The sequence below is a fragment of the Aythya fuligula genome, chromosome 8 (assembly GCF_009819795.1).
Source record: "Aythya fuligula isolate bAytFul2 chromosome 8, bAytFul2.pri, whole genome shotgun sequence".
Classification (NCBI taxonomy): Eukaryota; Metazoa; Chordata; class Aves; order Anseriformes; family Anatidae; genus Aythya; species Aythya fuligula.
The window spans coordinates 15,635,001-15,660,048 of record NC_045566.1 but is presented as its reverse complement, the minus strand read 5'-3'; the positions used below and the strand labels follow the sequence as shown (position 1 = coordinate 15,660,048).

Below are 25,048 nucleotides of genomic sequence, written 5' to 3'. Positions count from 1 at the left end.
TTACCATGAAATACCAGTTATCTTAATCTTACATGCAGTCCTTAAGTCTGCCGCATATTTTTGTGTAATTGAATCCTGACCCTAAAAGGGAACAAGCAAGGAATTTGCTTTTCAGTGAATAGTTAGGCTCTAAATGTTCCTGTTTATAAATTGAGTTTGCAGCATTGTCAGACATTTTAATACTGAGCAGCTAATATTTCTGATGGGTCTATTTTTTTCTGTTTCATATTTGTTTTCCATGCTGCAGAAATTATATTAGTATTCAGTTTCTATGGAACTTAACTGAGTTCTGTGGAAAAAGTGCAAATATTGTTCCCAGAACTTAAGGCAAATAAATTAGTATCTAACCCAGATGACACATTTTATTCATGTGGTTTGCTTTCCATCTAGATACCTGATGTATTACTTCAGCACCAAATTCAACAAGGCCAAGATGTCTTAATTTTCCTTCAGAGCAAGAACTGTAGGAGCAGTGTGATGGAAGTATTGGTCTTCTGCGGCCAGCCGGCGAGAACCCATCAACAGCTGTGATGAGCAGAGCAGACACGGGGAGACAGGAGGCAGCTGAAGCCAAAGAGGACCCACGCCTGAAGCTCTGTGTGTGTGATTGGAGCAGAGAGAGGCCAGGACCCAAGGAAATCCCAGCAGCAAGGGAAAAAAACAGATTGACTCTCAGTGACTCATTTAGCTCCTGGATTGGACAGATCTCTCCCCTGCTGGCAATTTGGCTGAGCATCAATGGACAGATACCAGGATGAATAGCTTAAAATAATTAGGGGTTGGGAATCTGCAAAACTGCTAGCCATCCAATTCTTTACTGTGCAATGTGAGGCACAAAAAAGAAATTACATTTAGGTTATTAAATATTAAGTCAGTGGATTTACCTCCATTTGGTCCAGAACAGGAAACTGGATACAATTCAACGTTTATTTCATTGTGTCGATGGCCTGTTTATCACTGAGCGGGTGAGTGCTTTTTGGCAGGTCAAGCTCTTTGACACATGGGGCAAATGTGTGCTTAATTTCTCCCAAACAGAAGAATTAATATAATAATAATTAACACAGATGAGAACAGAATTAAAATTGAGTACATCCAGGCATCTTACTTTCTGTGTGTTCTGGGGCCAGATTTTTTTACCACTGAAGGCACTGAGGATTTTGCCATTGGTGCTGATGGGAACTGAACGGTGCTGAATGTAGAGAGACTGGATTCCCTGTACTTCTATTTAATGCTCAAAAACAGAAGCAACAGGCTCATTTAGTATCAGTAAAGGTCAGTTAAAATTATAGAGACATCCTTTGGAGCAAATCCTCTGCCTTGTATTTGCATATTTATGAACTAGAGATTACGACAGGCTATTCCATTTATTAGAGCAGCGTCGCTATAGTTAATAGTCTGTCAGTATTTCCATTATAAACCCCGTTTTTCAGTGTTTTAATATCTCAGCCATTTAAAATCACATCAGGAAGCAAGTTGGCCTTGTGTTGTCAGGCCAGGTGCAATTTTTTGTTTTGGATTATTTTCAGTAATGAAATACTGTTCATAATATATGCAAATGTGCTCCAGCATTTCTCAGCAGGGAGGGGGGGCGGTAGCAAAGCACAGAAATTCGTTGTTGCTGGGGGGCAGATAGCAAAGTGCATAAGTTCATTGTGGCTTTTTTCTTTAGGAATGAAGGGCAAGAGTAATTTGACCAATGATGGCAACTGGGACTACATGATATAAGAATGGTATTTCAGCATTTGCTCTCTGAAGAAACACTCTCAGTGTGAAATGAAGTTGCTGCACATTTACCAGTGGTGACCAAGGTATACAGCTGAGGATGACTGCCCAGCCCCTCAAGAACTTCTTGTCTGGCAGAGGATGAAGCACAGCAGGTAAGAAAGCAGAGGACATAAAAGAGCCTCTTGAAGTAACAGAAGACCCAATTGCAAATTCAAAAAGCTGACTTCCTTTGTGTTGTCCCGTGCACAGAAGTGCAGTGACCTTTCTGTTGATATTCGGGTAGAGAAGTGGGGTTGCTGAGGCTTTGGGGAAAGGGCAGCTGTGAGGCCGCTTTGCATCCTCTGAGCTGAGTGGTATTGTTTACCTCGGTAGTCCCACACCCTGCTCCTTCCAAACAGATCCAATTTGCTTTCATACAGGTGCTGGTTGGCTAAAAAGTAACCAGCCACGTAGCAGGGGCAAATGTTTAGACTGCAATGCCAATTTTTAACCTACCAGGGCAGAAAGAAGTTGCTCTTCAGAAAAGAAGCTGGTCTTGCACTTATAACCTCTTGCTGCATGAAAAGACAAATGGTCCAATAATGATGCCCTGGGCATTGATTTGTCCCCAAGGCCTTGAAATGTCACATGCAGCCACAGTAATTAAAAAGTTGAAATTCAAATTCATGAAGATTGGCAGGAAAATAAAGTTATTTGCAAAACGCTTGTTACTTTTTGCTTTTGCTCAGGAAACAGATAGTTGGAAGAAAGGAACACAGTCCATCTTTCCCATCTTTTCTGTCATAAAGCTCTATGTGCTCAACTGGGGACTCCACAGAAGCTAACAGGGGCAGGCCAGAAACACCATGGAAACATGGTATGTGATCCACTTGGTGCATAGCAGCTAATAAAAAAATGCCCTGGGCAAGAACAGGGATGGGCGTCTGTGCCTTCTGTGAATTTTGACTGGGTTAAGAAACACCAAGTTTAGAATTTACATTGCATAAACAATGTTTTAAGTACATATTTTAAGACATGGTTAAAAAAAAAAAAAAAGTCTGTGATCTTCAAGCCCCCAAATCCAAATGGTGAGCCAGACATTGCAACCAGGAGCTCAGATCAAGACACTCCACCCACGCTTGTAGAAAATCTGTTCCACATCAAAATGGCTCAGGTTCATCAGTAGTGCTTACTTGAAACAATAGTATTTGGGATATTTTTGCAGGTAATTGCTAACGTAAATTGCATTTTCCAAATTCCTTCCAGAATTGCCATTGTAAAGAACAATCTGCCTTTCCCAGGCATGTCACAGTACTTTTTCAGCCAAAAATTATCTCTGGTCATGATAAGTGATCATAACTCAGAAGTAGGCAGGCTACAGAAATTCTACTCTGTTGAATGCAAAATAACTTTAGCAGTTTTATAAAGCAGGTGGGTTACCCAAAGTAACAGTGGGAGAGGGAGGGCCTGCCAAACGTGTTTAAAATGTATGAAATATGAATTATTATGTACCGTCTGCTGGAAGATAAGTCCACGCTCAGTAAGCTATCTGAACAGCATTGTTCACTACATGTATTTGTTATGTTTTGGTTTTAATTTGCAGCAACATAAAATCTTGCATAACCAATTTGAATGCATCTTTGAATATTAAAAATACTAATTATTATGTAATTAGTCAACAGGATGTGTGTAATTGTGTAATACCAACATTCCTGGGTGTGGTAAGTACATAGGTAGAATGCCAACACTCATCTAGACGTAGTATTGTAAAATTACACAACAACATACACCCTGGGTGGGTACTGTAATTGTATTTTACATTTAAACAATGGCTACATTAAGAAAAGAGAACTTATTCTTTTTAAAAATATCTTCCCACAGGCATGGATCATAGTAGATGATGGTGATAATACTGCCAAAATAGAGTGTCTTCCATCTACCAAGGGACCCAGGCTTCTTCATAAACATGTAAATAGGAGACAGAAACTAGGCATGGAGAGTCTTTCATACACTTGTGGCAGGAAGCCACCCCAAAACAGACATCTGACAACTGCTGAATCATGAACCGGAGTAACTGCAGAAAACGGATAGGAATAACTTTGTATTTCATGAAGAATTGTGTGAGATTAACCAGAAATCTGAGTAGAATTTTTATATTTCTATGACTTAACAGGCATCAGAACTGTCCTTAAACCACAGTGGAAACAGAACCATATATTGAATCAGATTTTCCTTTGAACTTACCCAGGAAGATCTATGTTACCAGGAAGATCTATGTTACAGTCATCAAATGTCCTGACCATTTTAATTGACTATGATCTGTGCTAAGACTTATTGCCAATATGGTACAAAAGTCTTCTGCACTCATGGACACCCCCCACCAGTCATCACTCATTCTTTTTATGGTAGATCTGCAGTCATTGACAGGCATGCATTTCACTGGAGCCAAAAAATACAGACAGAAAAGGTGGAGTGTTCTTTTACGTAGCTCACCAGTATTTTTTCTCTTTTGATACAGATACAAGGTGAAAAATCCAGGAAAAGAATGGAAAGGTGAAAATCCCAACAGGTAAAAAACAAAACAAAACAAAAAACACTAAGCTCTTAATCATTATAAATGTAAGATGTGGGAGCCTTACGCTTTTTTTGTTTGTTTGTTTGTTTTTTTCATGTGTCTGGGTGGAGAAGGGTGAGGTGCCCTGTAAGGATGATTTTATCTTGTACTTTTGAGTCTGAAGATCTTCGATGTGGTTTGGCAAGTTCATAAAAATATTTGTGATAAAGTTGAACTGCTGTCTGGAAATGTTACACACAGAGATGTAAGAAAGCTTAAGGAGAAAACTGCAGAAGAATTGGCGCTGTACATGAATGAGGTTAAAAATTGCTGACAATTAGCTACTAGATGACTCCTGCTAAATAAATCATCAAAGACCTGACTGCTGCTTCCAGGTTTCTACAACGGTATTGGCTCATTGGAGAAGCTAAAAATTGCTTAAGATGTTGATTTGGCCAAAGTTTTAGGAATTCACTATGCGTGTTTGAATTCACTAACCAACCAACAAGGCCAATGTACACTCTCTTGCCAGGGCTGTAAAGCAGGGCCTTCATGCTTCTAGGGAAGACACTGTATTTACTGTTCAGGATCAAGGGCCCCATGATATGGAAAATGAGTTTCTTTGTGTTAAATGAGAGCAAAATGGGAAAGAAAAACAACCTCAGCTTGTCATGGAATCTCACATCTTATTTCAGCACTCAATAAAGCACTTTGCCTGTCCAACTTAATAGAGAAGCACATTTTCTTTTCCTGTATTCATCCACAGATCAGGTCTAGCTCTGATCTCATTTAGAGCTTAATCCAAGACCCAAAGTGAAGGGAAAATATACCCATTGATTCCAATTGGCATCTGGTCAGTCTTGTACTGTGGTTTTACTTAAATGTATATGCACTGCTGAGCTTCTCCCAAGAAAAAGAGATGTAAATGATAAGAGGTGGGAGTCTGTATACTCAACTTTCCACCCTCCTGTTACTTCGTGCTGATAGGACCAATGCTTTGGCTTGGCAAAAACTTCTTAATCTGTCTGGCCTTTCTACAGAGTTGACTGTTTTTGTTGTTTTTTTTTTTTTTAAAAAAAAAAGTGCGCACCTTGACCTTCTTTATTGCTACATCTGAGCAGCTCACCATAGTTGTACTCTCTTTACTGCTTGAAATTTAAGTGTGTCCCTGGCCTATTGTGATAATCCTCTGAATATCATTGCGGTGAAGGTTTTATTCTTCCCAAAGGCTCTCCAGAGGTTCCATGAAGGCAAGTAGGGTTTGCTTTGGATGAAAAGTACATTGTGTGTGTCACTATAATAAATGCAAATATGCAGAGTGATGGTTGAATTTAACAGGAAATTGAAATGTTTGACTTGTCACAAGGCCAGTTTATACTATGTGAATTCCTGGCATTGCTCGTAGTAGGTGAACCTCACGCCATGTTGAGGGCCAGCCTAGGGCCTAGTTATCACTTACATGCAATTTAAACTGTCTTCAGAACAAGACTGAAGTGGTGCATAAGCCTCACATTGTCTTTCTGTGCAGGAGTGGGGAAAAAAAAAAAAAAAAAAAAGACCCTGATTTGGAAAACACCAGGGAAAAACACTGAAGTTTTACACATCAAAAAGGCTAATTAGAAATGCTTTTCTTTTATAACATATAAGCCAAGCATATTGACATTAATTACATGAAATACTCAGGGTTTGGAATTATCTGTTGAAGACCACAAATGTATACCAAATCTTATGCAAACAAGAGTGTGTGCAACTATTCTTTAGGTAACACATTTATTCATAAAAATAAGCTATGTTTCTTTTTAGTGGGTAGACTATCACAAAAGTCTTTCTCTCTCATGCTCTTACTTGACAGGGTGAGATGGCTGTATCTGTTCAGCGTGGCCTAGCATGCATTCCGGGAGCTTGAAGCACATTCTTTCCTTACGTGAGTTCGTAGTACTCTGTCAGCTTTCCTGGCGTTACATCACTGTGACAAGGTGCAGAGTTTGTTCTCCTTTGTTTGTTTGTTCTCCTGGTAAATTTCCCTTAGTTTCAAAAAGGCTAGTGGAATACATAACTGCATTTATAATTAATTATTATAATAAAAAAAAGCATCCTCAAGCTTAGTAGTGACAGAGGTACTTAAAGAAAATCCTGTGAATGTGATTTGCTGTGGTGCCCATTAGTGCTGGTAGAGGCTTTTAATAATATTGGTCAGAAAACGTTACCTATAATTTCTTTGACCCTGGCTGACTGCAGAGAGTCAACCTCTTACTTTTCATAGCTTTAGATCAAGATGGAAGAGTTCTTCTGTGTAAGGGCCATGACAGGAAGACTCAGCAGGCTGAATTTCTCCACTCCAAGTGCTCCTCCAGCCCTGCCCCACTCCCTGCTCCTACCATCTTAGGCTCTGCTTCTATACAGATAATAGACACTTCACTTTCCAGATGAAATTCACCCACTGAATCTGCCTCTTGTTTATTTTAAGGATACCTCTTAAGTTTGATGAGATGTCTGGCTTGCACAGGAGCTGTTCTGTGGTCATTGTAGATTGTCGCCTGGCAGGGCTGGGTTGGAGCTTGGAAGCTTTGGGCCCAGTCTTGGAGCCTGTTCCATACTCATCAGCCATCCTACCAATGCCAGGGCATAGCATATTTCCTCCTATAAACAACAATCTGCAAGGCCAAATTTTGGTAGTAAATAGTTAATCTCTCTCATCACCAGTAGAGATCATTGTTGTTGCTGGTGCTGGTTCAGGTTCCTCAAGTATTCCCAATTTACCTAACAATCTTCTAGATGTTTCACAGGTGTTTCCAGGACTACTGTGTCTGCACAAGTTCTGGAAAGTTTGGAGTAAAGTGCCTGCTTTCTCTACTCAGGTTCAAGCCCATTAAAAGGATTTGAGGAAATCCATTCAGCGCTGTGCACAATGAAGAAGAAATGGGAACCATTCTGATGAGTTGCAGGTATCATTTCAGACCTCTAAAAACTAGAGGAAAAATATATTTGTATTCTAAAAAGATAACAGCAACCTCCACATACTCTCAAGGATTGTCAGCAGTTGGCCTCTAGTCTAGCTTGAAGATTTTGGTAACCCTAGCAGCTACCAGCAGGTCCAGACAAGCTTAAACTAGAGATTGCCTAAACCACAGATTGCTGGGAGGGTGCGTACCACCTGTAAAACAGCAGCCGTTGACCTGTTCTTATATTTCCACTTCTGAACATCCACTGCTGGTAATTGCCAGACACAAAATGTGGGAATAGTTGGATCTTTGTTCAACCTAACATGCTTGGTCTTTTTGTTTGTTTACATAATTTTTAGTAAGGGTAGAAATGAGACACCTTCTATCCTAACTGCACAGAGCCATATGGAAAAGCAGCAGTTTTTATTGACCCTGGTCACCCAAGGGCACCCTGTTACAAAGAGGCACCCCTGAGACATGGATCCACCAAGCTTGCCAATATAGTAGAAGCAGCACCTATAGCAGATGGCAGCTTGGAGTTGCATAGGTTTTAGAGGTGTCTAAATGCAGAAGAGGGTTGTAGGGGTGGGAGAAACAGGAGAGCATCAGTTGGTTGTGAAGTTGGAGTGAAAGCCTTTATATGTATTTTCAGCTGTTAGAGACGCAGGTGGTTCTGTTAGTAACTTTTCCTTCATACAGAGAAGCCTTTTAAACACCCATTTGCATCTGCCTTGGATGAATATATATATATACACACATATATTTATATAAATCTTTCACCTTCACTGTGTGCAGTCAGTGAAGGAAAAGGGTCTCTTAAATCTGTGAAATTAAATTTGACTCAACGATAATTTAGGGTGATAATAAAGGTGAAAGTTCAGTATCTTTCTGACCTAATGTGATACCCATACAAAATGTATTGACCTGCTGTCTTACTTTTAGTTCTTGCTTGAAACCTGAAATTTGGTTTCAAATAAAAATCGATTCCTACCAGGTTCATATAATACAAGTACTTTATTGAATTCTCACTGAAACAGTGTTGCTCAGGGACTAGGGGCCAAATCCTGGCCTTGTGGCATAGGGCCAGGAGCATTTTGTAGGATGTGACAGTTTCCAGAACACAGGCCACTCTGACTTTAAGGGAAGGTGAGGGAGGTGGGCATCTACCCCAGAGAGATGTTACAAGCAGGAAAAAAAAAAAAAAAAAAAGTCAGGAATGGAAACTGTGTCTTCCGTTCTAGTACTAATGGTTTTCTGCTGAAATTTTCAAAATCTGTTGCTGGGATGAGCAGCAAATTTTTCAGCCTGACAGGGCAGTGAGGGTGCTGAGCATCTCTAAGGGACTGGGTGGAGTAGGGGGCAGATTTTTGCCAGATAATTAACAGACTGTTGCAAAAAAAGCCCCTGTGAGTGAAACAAATGTGACTTCAACCTTTCAGGCTCTGGAGCAGATAAGTTTGAGGAAAGGTCACTGGAGTGAAGCAAACTCAGGAGAGGGACCTGCAGTCACGTGGCAGCAGGAGCTCCCCATGGCACATCTTCCCCAGCATGGGCCCATCTGCTGACTTAGCTCTGTGGAGATCTCCCCCCAGCACCCTTCTCCAGCACAAAGGCAGCACTTCAGTGGTTTCTGCAGCCTGCAGTAGCCTCCAAAATACCTGCAGCAAAGAGGTATTGCGGATTTGTCGGGGAGGCTGGAAGCTGATTTATTTGAGCTCTTCTTTGAGTGTTGAATGCATTGCTCCTCTAGCTCCCTTTAGAGACCATGTCACCCAATGTCCAGGGTGGGCACCTTGGTATTAGAAGGAAATGAGCCTTTTGCTCATCATTGTCATATAAATCAGGGCCCAAATCTGAGCCCTTTAAAATGTGAGAAAATGTGAGATTTGATTATCCATATGGATCATTCTGGATTTATTCCAGATTGCTTCATTAATAGCAATCAAAGACATCACTTTAATGGATTTTTTATCCTCAAAATTATGATCATGAGGAATTTGTTCTGGCTATTGATTTTGAAAAGGCTTTTGATTCTCTTCAATAGCTTTAACTTATTTCAGATTTAGGTAACAGTAGGATTTGGTCTTAAATATGTTAGATAGGTCAATCTCCTTTATTCAAATCCACAGTTACGTTAAAAATAATGACCATAGTTTGAAGATTATTTATATACTTCAGATTATACTGGAGAGTCCTTTTTCTCTGATACTTTTGCTGTTACAGGGGACCCTTAGCTTTGGGATATTTTTTTTTAAGGGAAAAGTCAGTGATGTTTTCCATTCTCGCCTTAGATGGAGAATATATTATTTTTCTAATGAACATTGTAGATATTATGCTAGAAGACACTGGATGTTCATGTTTCTTTTTGTTAATTGGGGTAAAACTCTTAAAGCCATTAGGCGATTTAAACGTAGCTCTATTTGAGCAATATCCTTTATTGGATCCCCCATTATCCTTTAAACATCTTGGTGTGCAAGGGGATAAAATTAGAAAGAATTTGTTTGCTTTAAATTGCCAGCCTCTGCTTGATAAAACTATTAGCTATTTAGCTAATTGGACTGCTCTTCCATTATCATTAATTGGCAGAATTGATACAATTAAAATGGGGGCTTTATCTAAAGTGTTTATGTTTTTTGTTTTTTGTTTTTTTTTTTTTTTTTTTTCTGAGGTATTCCCATCAAGTTCTCTAACGTGTTCGGGGAGCCTTACATTATACAATTAGTTTAGTTTTCAGGGTTAGAGGTAAATTTAAGATTAATTCTGAAATTCTGCAGCTTCTTCTAGAGTCAGCTGGACTGGCTCCTGCTAATTTTATTGTTGTTTTTGGCTGCCTTGGTACAACATGTTGTTTCATGATTTAGACAATTCCCAGCATTATGCGGCTGTGGCATGCGTGGGGCAGTGCAGCCGCAGGCTGAGCACAGCCAGGCCCTGGGAGCACCCCCTTGCTTCGCAGAAGGTCAGGACAAGGCTTGCTCCCAGGGCTGCATCCTGCGAGGTGCTAAACATCCATTATTCCCTGACCCACCAAAGCACTTTAACACAGCCATAACTTTTAAGCACACGTACAGGCCCAGTGACGCCAATTAGCTTACTCATCCAGTGAAGTTAAACAAAGGCCGTGCTTGGCTGGGGCCATAGTAATCATCACCTTGTTGGTTTGAGACTCCCACATGAACTCATTGCAAAACAGCATGTGTTGTTCCGCTTCCACCTTGGTCACACTCTAGCTGATGCCCCTCCAGATCAGCCTGGGGGCACTGGGTTTGGAGGAGAGGCACTGCCAGTGCCTCCTTCCCTTGTGGTCAAGCCTGCACCCTCTGTGCCCACCCCTGGTGAACACGCCATCTTTTCTAGATTGCTGGTACAAATCATGCTCCCCCCTCGTAACATTATGATTCATGTCAGCCATTAGCCTCAAATAAAGGAACAGGCCACAAGAAAACTAAAACCAAATCGTGCTTCTACCAGAGGGAAGTCTCCTTGAGAAGCAGGGCCTCTATTGCCAGAATTAGTCATCTGGGTCTGCCTTTTGCACCAGAGGCTAAGAAAAACAGAGAGTGATTAATTGGGCAGGATCAAGAGGGTGTTGCCCCTCCTATACATCTGGCTGGTGTGGGCGGTTGCTTATTCACACCATGGGGGCAGTGGCTACATCACTGATTATCACCACCTCTGCTTCATCTGCGTCACAATTTTAGTTAGTCCTGGGGTAGCCACATGAGTTCTTCACCACTCAAACATGCCCTTACACTGAGACTTGCTAGGAAGCTGTGTAGAGCTGCCTTTATCACTATCAAAATGAGCCATTTAAAGCTGCTTAAATAATTTGTATCTAAAATACACACTTGTTGTACTCAAAATGAAAAAAAAAAAAAAGTTTTATCTGTAAGATATGTGCAAATACAGTTGTATGTAATTTTATCTAAGATAAATCAGGCCCGTTCTTGTAGGCATGACCCAATATGTATGTAACAGATAGGAATTCTGTAGCAACCTTAATGCAATACTGCCCTGTTTCATTCGAGTCACTGTGGTCATTAGAATATACCAGTCATTTCATGAAATACATCATGTTTCATGGGTTAATCCTGACTTAGTTGTGATGCTTTGCTTTTGGGTATTATCTGAATTATTCTGCCCATACTTTCTCCATTCATTTTGTCTATGACAAATATCATTCTACACGGATTTCACTCATACACTTATTTGTTATTAAATTCTGCATCTCTTTAAGGAGATAGACCCGTCTAGTCCAGTGCTCCATGGCACAAAGAATGAGGCACTGTTTACTTTTGTATAAAAAGACATGAATGTGGAGCGCACAGTTTATAAGACAGTAATGAATTACTTGGATTTTTGACCTTAAATCAGAGTCAATCCAGCTAAGCTCAGTGGCTGATGGAATTGAAATGTAATGGATAATAGCCCAAGAGATGACCATACGGTACTTTGTAGATAATCGAATCTCACAGGCACGACTTGTCCCATATTGACCACCTCAGCCAAGCACTTTGGCGATGGGTGGCAGCAGGTGCAGAACCTCACTGCAGTCACGTGGCTCTCTTCTTGCTGCCCCAGGGACAGAGCGTAGCATGGGCTGAGGCTGAACTGCTGCTCCAGGTCATGGGACGCTCCTTCTAGGGAGAAAGAGAGCACCTGAGTCTCTAGGGCTACAACCTGGGCTCTCAGTATCTTTTCACAAAAGTCACCTTGGGCTGAAGGGCTGGGGCTGCTGCGACTCCATCAGGGTGAACGTCTCCTACCAGCACCATCAGAAGCCCCACATGCTCAGACTGCCCCGTGGTTCAGTGAAAGAGGAGGGGGAGCAGAAACAGAACCCCCTGAGAGTAAGAAACAGACAACTATGCCCCGACCCTGTGCTGATTTTATTTCTAGCTTAATTCAGTAAATAAGTAGCATTGCACTGGTGTAAAACTCAGGTGAAGGAGGTAAGAATCAAGCCCCATGGGAACAGTCAGGAGCTGCGAAGTAGGAGCCAATCCTCCATGTGCAACATTTAAGGTGTGTTAGGACCAAACACACCCTAGTGCAAGTAGTGCTTATTATTTGCTTCAATCAGCTGTGAATTTGCTTTATGATCACCAGGACAACAAAAGTCCAGGAAAAGGGGCATTCCTGGGCTGAAACGTTACTAGGGCTTACCAATGCCTTTTCCTCAGTTTGAAAGTAGAGTTATAACTCTGTATGTCATTAACTAAGACAATAATAAATTAATACAATAGCCCAGTAATAGTGCTGTAATGCTTTCATGTATGAATTAGAATGTGAATACTGAGCTTTTCATTTCATGGTTGAAAAATACATGAGTTGACCCAAATATTAATTTCTGCATTTCAATCATTTACATATCATGGGTCAATAATCATTTCTTGCACAAATGACTTTTCAAATGAGAAGCAGTATATTGTAATGGTCTATCGTATTTACAAACATATCATTGTTTTCCCAACTTAGCACTTAGTATTTAACATATACTGGACAAAGATATTGTTTGCCAAATACAATACAAAAATGGCTCATGTAAAATGCAGAGACTATTTTCTTTTACTATTATCCATAATTTATTATGTTCATAAACCGTGGAGTAGCATACCCTTGCCCCTGGCAGGCCCAGGCCCCCACTGTGGATGGGACATGGTTTGCCTCCGATGGTTCACGAGGCCTGACACCTCTCTCTGCTCTCCATTGACCTTAAAAACCTCACCCCTTTGAGGAGTCCTCTGAAGATCCAGCACTGTCAGAAGGTCTAATGGTGGTTTTCTGAGGTTTAATACATCCTAAGGCTTTTTTACAGCATGCAATGACATAAAAAAAAAAAAAAAAAGAAAAAAAAAAAAAGCCTAGGGTGTCTTTTTTCAATTACTTTACAAAACTGGAATAGTATAAATAACCTTGCTTCTTACTTATTGGTATTGAACTTAGTCCATCATTTTGGGCTGTTCATTGTTTCCTCGTATTCCACCCCTCTATAAGCCACCATATCCCAACAGAAACCTTGTGTTTTGGATTAGTGTTCAAGTTCTGAATTAATCAGGGACTAGTGCAGCATATATACACTGCCCAGCAAGATGAATTTACACATCTGCCTTTTCCCCTAATTATTATTCCAGAGGTTGAATGTCAACAGCATATGGGTATGTCCTCATAGAGGCATGCAAACACACATACAGGCGCACACACTGTACATTAATCTCTCTTGGCTTATCTGTTGCTGTCTTTAATTTGTATACTTCAAAATTGAGTGGTGAGGTCATTTATTAGACTGTTTCTGTGAGTTTTATGTAGTGATAAGAAAGCAGTAACATGCAATTTGTTTTTATAGAACTCACTTTTGTAAGTATGATCTAATATTTCCTTTCTTTTACCGAACAGTGAGGAAGAGGAGCTTGCAGAGGTAACTAAGAGTTAACTGGCTACATTTCAGCTGTCACCATTGTCTTACATCTACATAGAGAGTGGGAGAACCAGGGAAATGTAAGTACAGCAGGCCACTGGGAAAAAACGTTTATAAGTAGAAATTTCTCCTCAGAAGCCTCAGAGCAAATCTTTCCAGTTTGTCTTATTTTTCTTCCCCTATTTTTTAAACACAATGTGTGGTGGAAATGATTGTTATTATCCAAAGGACCTTACTTGCTGGCTCGCTGCATCTCTGTTTATGAAATGCCATAACAAAAGTGAGCTCACGCTTGTGTGCTTCCAATGCGTGATGTTCCTGTGTGCCAGATGGGCACTTTCATGACTGTATGAGCGTGGATTATTTCATTTCCTACATCTGGGACTCCAAATGGCTGCACAGAATGCCACAGGAGAGAGGCACAGATCTTCAGCTGGGGAAACCTACCTTCACAAGGGAACCGGCTACATCAGAGGGGATGAGGCAGAGAAGCCCCGAGTGATATCTGAAAGTTCACATAAAGCAGGGCCATAAGGGAAACCTTTAGAACCAGGAACAAGACAAAAATAAACAATAACTAATGCTGGATGTCAGCTGCGGGGAGGGGGGAGGGAAACTAAACCATAAGCAGTTTCTTGCCTGGCCACAGAAGATGTGTTTGGAATGCTGTTTTGTATTTCAGCTCAGAAACTCTGCTGTGACCTTCAGATATCGCTGGGTATTACAAGTTCTACAGATAGCCACAGAGAAATATACTAAGGAGAGCTGGCATAGACCATGGCATCTTAGTTAATGTTGACTGCATATTGCTCACAGCCCATTCCAGAACTGTGACTGGGCAGCCTTATAAAAACACTGCCAAATCCTACAGGCATCGTCAGGAAGGCTACAGTTTGTCTTAATGCTATGGCAGGATTTGGGATAATTACTTATTTGTGGGATAGGTGTTTTCCTTTTTTTTTTTTTTTTAAATCCCGTTAAAATGAGAGCAGAACCTCAGTACAGTGAAGATTTGACTTGCTACGCTTTTGTAGTATATGTTGCATTTCAGAGCCAGCAAATGGGAGATGGTAAGATGAGATGGAATAGCCTGTCCTGTATATTTGATTGAATTAGCTGTAGCAGAAAAAAAATATAGTTAACCCAATGGCTTCCTTAGGATGAAAGAGAGCAAACCCCCCCAAAAAAGAACAAATGGAAAAAATAATGAACAAAAGAAAGTAAGAGCTTGTGACACAAAGTAAGAAAAATAAACAGCAGTTGACTTAACTATTTTGCATAAGATATTTACAAACCACAGCATATTACTGTTTGCTTTATGCATTTTCACATCCTGCTCAGTTTAAAGCAGTAATTTTCTGCAAGGACAACAGAGGGAAAAAAATGCTTTACACTGCTTATATTAATTACATTTTTTCATTACCCGTCATGTTTTCTACAGGCTTGTGTATTATTACTGTAAAATGTAATGAAACAGAAAAAGAAAAAAAAGAATGGACTTCTGGGAAATTTTCCAATTCTTGAAATGCAATGTTAATTGAGAGCTATTTTTAGGTCATCACAGATAGAGCTGAACCCATTGCCATCAGTGCACACAATGGGGACAGCCCAGGTGCAACACAGACTGGGTGAGGGTATCAGTTTCTACTGATGGAAAAAAGGGGAGAGAAGCAAACTCCCCAGAGGGGAGGCTCTTGGTAGGTTTGGGGCAGCTTCTGTTTCCTGACATAAAGTTCTCAAAGCATGAAATGAATGGGAAGGGTACAGAGCTGGCATGGGTCCAGGACCCGCCGGAACCATGGGTGCTCCAGAAGGAGACCCAGTGGCTCCTGTGACAAGAGGGCAAAGCAAATGAAAGTGAGAAGCTCTCTGCTTTGGTGGCTGACTTCCAGCTCTGGCATGGAGGGCACTCTGAAAGTCAGCATAAAATAAAGTCCCCCAAAATGTATCAGAAACGTGATCCCTTTAATTTATAGATCTCCTAAAAGGCTGCCAGAAATCAATTATTTTAATTTGTATATAGCACAGCCATGGACTGATTCAAGTTCTTTTGAAGTATTTTTAAACAGCCATTGCACAAAGCCATCCTCTTTCCCATATGCAAAAAAATGAATTGAAAACCACAATTTCTCACAGTGGCTTTGATCGCAAGAAAAGACACACAGGCCTCTGCAAGCAAATCTGAGGCCCCCCGCTAAGTCCTTTAACTGGGTACCTTTACTGCTGGTCCCGAGAATCACTGCAGCTCTCCCTGCATTATCTGCCTCCTTTCCCAAAGAGTGCAGGGAAGGTGTTTGAGCCAGTAACAGCTTGTGAAGACCGGAGGAAATGCTTACTGCTACTTGCGGGTGGGTGGAGGTTCCCTTTGAAACGGGAGAAGTGGAAAATCTTTGATGTGCACTTACCAAGGCCAAAATGAAAGGGGAGAGAGCATCCCATGTGGGGGAAGCCACTGTTACCGCCACAAAGCTGTTTGTTCTCTGTTTTACACAGCGCTACTGTAAAAGCAAGAGCCTAACGCAAACGTTTCAGCAGCCATCATCACTTGCCAGGTAACATGTTATGGAAAAATTGAGATTAACCCAAACAATTTTCTACCTACTTTGGTCCCATGCATGTAACAATCTCACAAAGCAGTCATGGCCAGATGATGGGATTATCAAGACTGATCTCTGGTTCTTATGTTGGCTTTGGTGCTACTGGAGAGCTGGTAGGTATAGAAGACACCTCTCGACCCATATTGTCCTAGGTCATCAAGGCCTTTTTGGGGTGGATCCTACACAAGGCACTTAAGCACCCAAATTCCTGAGGTGATCTGATCCTTTTCTACCTATAACATGTAGCCTGCATCCTGTCTTTGTTCACTACAAGTTTCTTTGCTTTTCTGTGGGTCTGCTCGCCTGCTCACCAGGCTTTCCCCTTTTCCAATCTCAGCTCAAGAATCCCAAATATACCCAAGGGCCCCATGAAGTAGCAGGCATCAGCGCTCCTCTGGGTCTGGCAGTGTGGCTCATCTTGACCTGTGCAGTAGCATGGGCCTCAGCTATTCGTCATGGATTTGTACTCACTGCCTGCCTATTTTCAAACCTCTGCTGTACCCAGCCATAAGCTATGACTTATCAAAACATACTACCTTAGTGCATTCCAGATGTGTTTCTTCCTCCCACCCCCAGCAGATTTGACACTGGTATAGACCTGTTATGGATTTGACTGGCAAGGTTTAGATGGATTAAAAAAAAAATACACACACAAAGCAAAGCAAAACACAAACCGGAGAGTTAGTTTGCTCTCGAAACATCTCTAGTGCTAAGATAGAAGTGATAAATCATAAATATAAGCCAACATGATTTTCTCTTATCTGACACATTGAATTAAGACTTTTGAGCTCAAACACTTAGAGCAGAATTGACAAACACTTCCTTTTAGGAATGCTGCATCAAAGCTATTAACTTTTATAGTCAGAGACCATTTAGAGCCAAGGAAAGGCATGTGCATTAGCACACTCTGCCACTCACCCAACAAAAGGTGTGCGAGCTGGGATACTCTATTTGCAAATCAAGAAAGAAGTCCTGCTCCTATTGACCGTGCTTGTCCTGCCTCCAGTAGTGGTGCCAGCATGTGGACTTTAGTTTGCCAGGCCAAGGTGGCTCCAGCTTGTTGTAGCCTCACTGTGGCCCTTAGCTCATTATTGGCTTGTCAGCACTATACTTCATCAAGCCTGACAGATAACCCCATACTTTTGTATCTCATCGTGACAGGCTCCTTTTTGTTTTCAGACTTGAGTTATTCCCTTTTGCTAGGAAAATTGATCTGGATCCATAGCTCTCTGATTGAAAGTCACAACATTTTTCTACAAAGGACTCAGCTTTGTTCTTTCATGAGGCTTCAGTTCTCCTCAGCACCCCGAGTTGCTCTCCTTGTAGGTGGTGGCCCAGAAATGGCAGCGCTCCTTTGCAGGCCCAAGCAGGTGAATTTTTTAGTGGAATGACAAAAGGAAATGGTGGAGGGCATGGAAGGAGCAAAAGGACTCATGAGGCCACAAAGTCTGCTGGTGTACGGACAGTTTAACTCAAGCCAGATAGATCCTAGCACAATGCCCCTGTGGCCACAGTTCCGACGTGAGTCAGCCCCTCAGTGCATCAGCTACTGGGGAAAGGGCAATAAACGAGTTATTCCAAGTTAAAGCCACTGCGTAGATCAGGGAGCCAGCATTAAAATGGAAATTCCAACTTGAGATGATGTCCTAAGATACATGTAGCCCCTGATGTCCATTGGAATTTTGTCATAGCTTTCACCTGAAGTAGGATTTCATCTCTAGGAGCTTTCATTTTTCCAGTTGATTAGCTGGCACCTGTCCTCTGCTGAAAGACGGTAGCGGTGCACCTGAAGAATTGCAGTAATAAGCCAGTCGAGGAGGCTTTGCAGGATGGACCCATGGAGACTGCAGTCATTTGACTGGATCAATAGGTGGGATTTCATCAGAGAGAGGGGATTCAAATGTCACTTTGAAAATTTCACTTCAATGTGTTCATTTTCTGTTACAGCTGTGTCGGGAATGGCCTGTAGATTTAAACTCTGACTCAGAGCAGGAGAAATGAGGATCCATTAATTCTTATGAAAAAAATGCCATTCCAGGCCATAGCCCTAACATAAATGAATTTGGCATGTCCAGGAGTGGACCATCACTTCCATGATGAAATCAATGGATATAATTTAAGCTTTGGTCAGACAAGGCCTCAAGCTTGCAGACCATGCACCAAATGTTTATTAGTGTTTAGAGGGTCAGACAGCTACTGACTGCAGCACAGAGCTCTCAAAAATTTTGTTGTCTCAATCCTGGGAAGCAACAGGCAACAGTTCTTAAATATGTCTCAGGCTTTAAGATTCTCAAAAGCTTTTGTGTTCCCAACTCCCATAGGCAAAAGGAGCCTGGAAGCTTTAAAAAACAGAAGTATGCACTGATCTGCACCCAGAGGTTCTCTAGCATCTGTGGAAATTTGCCTGTAATTTATCCAGCAGCCCCGCCTTTCTGGTCACATTTAGGACCATAAGCACTTTTCATAGCCCTGCTCTGCTAATTCTGCTTCCTTGCATAGGTTGAGGGTAAAAAAGGAAAGACAACATGATACAGACCCCAGCTGACAAAAATATGCCATAAGCAGGGATGTGCAAGCCAGGATGTTAAAATGATGCCATTAGTACACTTCAGCTGCAGAACCCAACCAAGATGGGGAAATTACATCTTCCAGTTTGACATTTTTGTAGGAGCAAAGATCCCTACCCTGCCTCCCCACCCTGTCATGTCCCTTGCTGCAGGGATGTGTCAGGCAGCACAGTCCACATGCCAGGGCTCACAGACTTTGACTGCCACCATGCCAGCGCCCACCTCCCATTACACTCCGAGCACTGAGGTGCAGAACTGGGTGCCCATGCTCACACACAGCCTGTTGGGGACAGGAGCTGACCCCTGGCCTCTCTGATTTGGCTCAGCATGTCACACCTTAATCCTACCATTTTCCTTGAGTTTTCCTAACTGTAGTATTCCTGGGTATCATCAGTGTAAAATTCACCTCCCAGGTAACTCCTCAAACCCAAGAATATCCCTGTTTAAATACCAGGATTGGGATGAAGAATACTCTTCTTAAATGGTATCCTTTGAAATGGGGCACTGTGCATGAAAAGGCCTGCCAGATTCCCGTCAGAAGGGTGAGCTGAGGCGGGGGGGCTGGAAACACTGACCATAGCCAATTTCTTTTTTTTTTTTTTTTTTCTATTTGCTAATCCACTTTGTCCAAACAATATGAACATTTGGTGCATTTAGCTCTAAATATGTCAAATGCTCCTTTAGGAAAGAACTTCCAAAACCTAAAATCATCTTCTAAGATCAAATTTATTGCCAGAGCTCAAAATTATTCTTCTCTATACAAATAAACACACACAGACTTGCATACTTCATCTGTACTGCAGGAATTGTCCTGGGATAGCACTGTGCTGTCTGTGGAGCCCTGCTGCAAAGCCCAGCTTTCTGATACCAAAAGAGCACTGCAAATATTAACACATTGTTGAGAGTGGGGGAAGGAGAAAAAAAAAAAAAAAGCAAGAATGATTATCCCAAGAATATAACAAATCTAAAAATAAATTGGCTTCATTTTCACCTATCGCAGACCAATGGGGGTAAAACAACTTTAATTAAGTGTAACAGGACAATAGGAATGAAATTGGCTTGGTCACAAGATTTTTGCAGGATGACACTGATGGTATTACTATCCAACTTCAAAGATTTGGAAAGATGTGGCTGCTAACACTAGAGAATAGAAACCTGTTTTTCATCAACTAGGCTGGCCTGACAAATTAAGTCTGTGGAGTCATTAGATTAAGATAAGAGCTTATCTCCTAGACTGACATTTATTCAGAGGTTTTTATGCTGCTCAGCTAGTAATTAGTGCAGTTGAATTTTTAACACTGCTTTGTCCAGTCACTTTACGGATTTGAAATATATACAGTTTTGATTAAAACACAAACAAACAGAAAAACTAAAATCCAAGAGTACAAAATTATTAGCTTGGAAATGTTTTAATTTCTAGAACAGTTGAGATGACGCTAAAAATTTTCAAGCAGGTCAGAAGTGCTTCTGCTTTTGACTCATTTCCATACACAGATTGAGAGGACCCTTAAACTAAATTTTTAGGCGCTAAGCAGCAGATATCTGTAGCAAATCTGTAATTTCTTTCATGCCTGAATATTTTGTAATTCTGCGGCTTTCCAGGGGCAAGAATCCAGTGGAGGCTGCACTCTGCTCATTACTGCCTGTCTGCCTCCTTCTGCACTCAGGTTGGGATTTCTGGGGGGGAGTTTCAAAAGGATTCTTCTCTCATGTCTGATTTCATGGGATAAGGTTTATTTTTCCTGTCTTAATTTTCTTGTACTAACAGATGGATTGTTCCACAGAAAACCAATGCATTACTTTTGGACACATGTTTTAACATTGTGTTAGACTAACAAATTTCTTAAAAAAAAAAAAAAAAGTTCCCTTTGAGTGACCAATTATCAGAATTGGAATAAGACTTAGTGATGAAATGGGTGAGCATTTTTTTTAATGAACTTTGACTTTTTTATAGCCATCCCATTATTATTGTTACAGTGCTTATTTTGTCCAAAATGCAACCGTCTCAGCATCCATGGCTGTAACTGTTAGAAATACAGACAAGGAGAGTTTGTATTAGGAAATTATGGTTCATCCAACTACTTTAGTCCTTTATTCCTATGATTACTGGCTTCTCCCCTGCCCCCAAAGGAAGAAAAAAAATAACAAGGACTCTGGAAAGACCCAGACAACCTCAGCCTGCCTGTTTGCAAAACAGACCATTCACCTGTGCACGTTACACCCTAGTGCTAAGACCCCTGGCACCAGGGCAGATGGTCGCACCACCTTTGCTCCTCTCCTGAGCCTGCAATGGCAGTGCTGGAGGAGGAGGTGGGTGCTGAGGCCACCTGGAACCAGGATCTGTGTGCCAGTGTTTCATGTCTGCTGCTGTGAGTTTGGGTTTTTCTGACACTTACCTGACCCCACGGCACCAGAGGAGTTAGGCACCAGTTGCGGTAGAAGGGGGCAGGCATGAGGAAGCAGGGATACCAGGGCCTGCACAGCCAGGAGAAAAACCCTGCTGCCCTCCCCTTCCCGAGCCAGAGCCATCACCTAGGCCTGCCCTGACTCCTGTTTTGAGGCAGACGCTCTCAGGCCTCTCTTACAGAAAGACCCCCAGCACTTCCCAGTGTGAAACCCTGCCGCTGGGCATCCCACCATCCCCAGACTGCAGGTGAGACCTCAGCCTGTGGTTAGGAGCACCAAGAGGTGGAGACAGAGACAATGCCATAGACTGGTTTGGTTTGGAAGGGGCCTCTAAAGACCATGTAGCTGAACAATACATGTGGCAATGCTCGTGAAGCGGCTGGGAAGAAGTTTGCGTCAATCTGACCACTTGCATCAGTACCCCCCCATGAGCTCCAAGCACTGTTTGGCAGACAGCCCTTTTCTCCCCTCTGAACTGTAGCTGTTGATGCTGCCTTTGCTATCTCCCAAGTCAAAAATCCCACAGAACTGCCAAGTACAGCTCACTTCCCTGCCAGGGCAGCCCAGCAGAGCGCAGAAGTGGAGCCCGGGCCTGGCCCTTGGGTGTTTGAGAGGGGAAAACCCAAATTCTGATTTCTCTAGGGACAAGCATGGCCTGAGCAGAGGGAGGAAGGAGTTGAGCTCAGGCTCCCAGTATCCCCATTTCCCTGGGCTGCTTTGTTCCCCGTGCTCTGCGTTGCTGCAGAGGCTGCATGGTGTCAGTGCTGTCCTGGCAAGCTCCAGTGTGGCTGTTGGATGAAGGGGAAAGCTGTCATCACCACACACACACACACACAACCAAAGGAAGCCTGCGCCTTTGGGCTAAAGAGACAGCTAATATGAACCTATAAGCATCTCCTTTTGATGGCTGTGGAGATAACAGCACACAGGCATCTGTCACGGCCGTCCATCAACAGCGCTGCCTCACGGGGCAGTTCCCAGGCCCGGAGCCACTCCAGCCACCTCAGCCGGCCGCCCGGCCGTTGGGACTCAGCTCGTGGCCTGCTGTCATCCTGCGCCTCCGTGAGCGATGCCGCTGTCCTGCACCTGTGCCTTGGGTCAGCGGTTTAAAGACAGCTGCTGCTTGATGGCGCACACAAAATGAATTATGGCTCTTGGTTATGGCCTAGGAGTCTGGAGACTGAGACCTTCACTGACCCCACGCAGGAGGCCAAGGGCTGGCAGGAGCACAAGCAAAGGAGAAGTCCCACCAGGTCAAGGGAAGGGGCATCACAGGCTAATAAACTCCGTTACCACAAGGAGAACTTTGTTCAACTTCTGATGCCAGAAAGGACTGCCTGGACTGGCAGGTAAATCTCCCTGAAGTTAGAGGAAATGGAGGTTAGAGCACCATATTTATCTCCAGCTACTTAGTAAATAGTGAGATGCTGCAAAAAGAGAAATGGAGTTCTAGCAGCAGGAAGGTGTCGCTGAATGGCAATAAGAGCACAACCATCCTTTGCTCTGCCTGCTGTTGGAGGTGCCCTGCTTTCAGGTGGATGATTGCTCTTCAGCACTTGGCCAAGGTCAGACAGGTGAGAGAATTTTTTCTCGAGTTTCTAGCATTCCTAAGCAATTTCTAAAATGAGAGAAAAGGCCAATTACTTCTGTTAACTGGCAAATATGCAGGCAGTGCCAAGAGAAATTGCTGCCTGTTACTTAGACTTGCTCTGATTTTGTTTTGACAGCTTTGGGCTTTTAGGTTTGGCACAAGAAGTAGCCATGTCCCAGTTTAAAAAAATTGCTTGCCCTTTTCAACTAGATTCTGTGGGCTCAGGCTTACCCCTGGTAAATGCTTCATGGTGCCATAAATTATGCATCAAGTTCCACACAAACTTCCTCTACTGCCTGAAATGAAGGTGAACATTCGGTAGCACAAAAACGCGATGTAGCCATCCAGCTGTTTGTGTTTCCCTCAGGCATTCAATACTTCCCACAAATAACTACACTTTGCACTTCTATAACATACATCCTGAGACCCCACAGGGCACCACAGAGGTGGAGTAAACGCCTCAATTTCTATGTTGTAGGTGCTTAGCACTTCTGAAATGCAAGCTCAAGGCTGGTTGTGCTGAACATCTAAGCTTGGAGAAGTCTTTGTGGAAAGCTGATGGAAATGATGTGCTTAATCACTGGTGGGCAGTCAGTGGTCAATGTGACCGCTGGAGGAGGTTCCCTCACCGCACAGGGGGACATCCCTCTCCAGTAGCCGGAGATTTATGCATGTTATTTTTCTGTGGTGCAGTGTTCATTAAGCATCTCGCCATAACATGCCATTGCCAGTGTGCCAAATCCTGAGCAAATCACATCCTCTGTTCTTCTGTAGCAGATTTGTGGGATTATCTATTACAGATTAATCATTTCAGTCTTATGGTGCAAAGTCAAAAATAAATTGGGGTTATGAAGCTGGAGGGGAGCCACTTGGGGGGTGGTGTGTTCTCATTGATGCTCCTTATTTGACTTTGAAAACAGTGTCACAATGAGATTTTTGGAGCTGATTGTTACCCTGTGGAATCCAAATCACAAGGTAAAAATGTTGTGGGCTAAGTCCTTATCTCCACAAATATCAGCTCAATGTTGAACTGCAGATGATTTTTCAGGCTGTTTCCTTCTCTCTCCTCACAACATGAAATATATCTGGGCTGATCCATTACATCTCTTTAGAATAATAGATGGCAGAAAAATAAATAGCATAAAATAAAAGGCAAACAATTTTAAGGACTGAATATCTGCTGGAGATGGAGGTATCCAACCCAGAAAAATAATACAGGCCAGGAATACAGCCAAATATACTATATGAAAATATTCATTTGCATCATTTTAAATATTCCCTAACAATTTATAAGCTCCTAAATGTCAGTCAGTGAGTAGTTTGCCTAGTGCCATAGTTTCTTGTTACACTCCCAGATGAATCACAGCAGGTCCCTGGTGTCTAAATCGGAGCAGGGGTCAGTGCACAGGGAGAGCTCATTGTCCCCGTGCAGCTCCCTGATCTCCTCTGCAAGACAGGAAGAGCCAAAATCCTCTCCAAATTGGGTATGAGTTGAGAAATGAGACATTTAGTTCCACCTGTGCAGCTATGAACCATCCTCCTAGACAGGAAGGCTTTATCCTGCCATCAGTTATTGAATGCAAAACTACAGTGACTTCATGACGCACTTTACCTTCAGAAGGATGGCAGAATATTGCAGGGAATACAAGGAACGGAAAAACACTATTTTCATTTTCAGTTTCTTTTGCTTGGGTGCAAAGTAAATCAAACCAGGCTCCATGCTGAGTGATATATCATATAAACCTTCTATGTGATATGTATCCCACAATTTGTTTTTCACTACGGTAGCTTTTCGCAATCCATAAGTGAGATGGAACGTAGCTGAGATTTCCTGGCTTGAAATGCAAAACAATTTTTTTAAGACATGCTGGTGTTTTTTCCACACTAAGAACAGTTGCTGAAGAATACAGCTGCAAATATGTGCCAGAGCATATTCTCTGATGATTTGCTCCAAAGATACAATGGTAACTAGAGGCCCTTACAGAGTCCTTCTTATCAATTAGTGCTTTAAAAGTGTGCATTTAAGCAGTATTAAGACTGTAGCAATAAAATAACTAGCAAAAGTAAGTGACTAGCATAGTGCAATTCTGAACTGGTTTGAACGGGCCCATTTTCCATTCATGACCTATCTTTTGTATTCAATGGGTAATTACGTGTCCTGTGCAGCAGCATGCACTAAAGCTTGATGTGTGAGGTGTGTGACCCTAGTCAGAGAAATACATAGACAGATAAATGGATAACATTTCAAAAAGAAAATACGTCTTTAAAA

General features: G+C 42.2%; 1 long non-coding RNA gene across 2 annotated transcripts in view; it reads left to right on the top strand.

The window, feature by feature from the left end:
- Positions 1-385: 385 nt before the first annotated feature.
- The window catches only part of LOC116491686, a 34,692-nt gene continuing 10,029 nt past the window's right edge, over positions 386-25,048 (top strand). Inside the window, exons 1-7 of one of the 2 annotated variants that reach the window (XR_004253515.1) lie at positions 386-965; positions 1,670-1,877; positions 4,223-4,273; positions 6,111-6,182; positions 7,117-7,203; positions 8,640-8,871; positions 13,597-13,698. This is a non-coding gene — a long non-coding RNA (uncharacterized LOC116491686). The remainder of the gene's footprint in view (positions 966-1,669; positions 1,878-4,222; positions 4,274-6,110; positions 6,183-7,116; positions 7,204-8,639; positions 8,872-13,596; positions 13,699-25,048) is intronic. The other variant, XR_004253516.1, reaches the window with a different exon arrangement.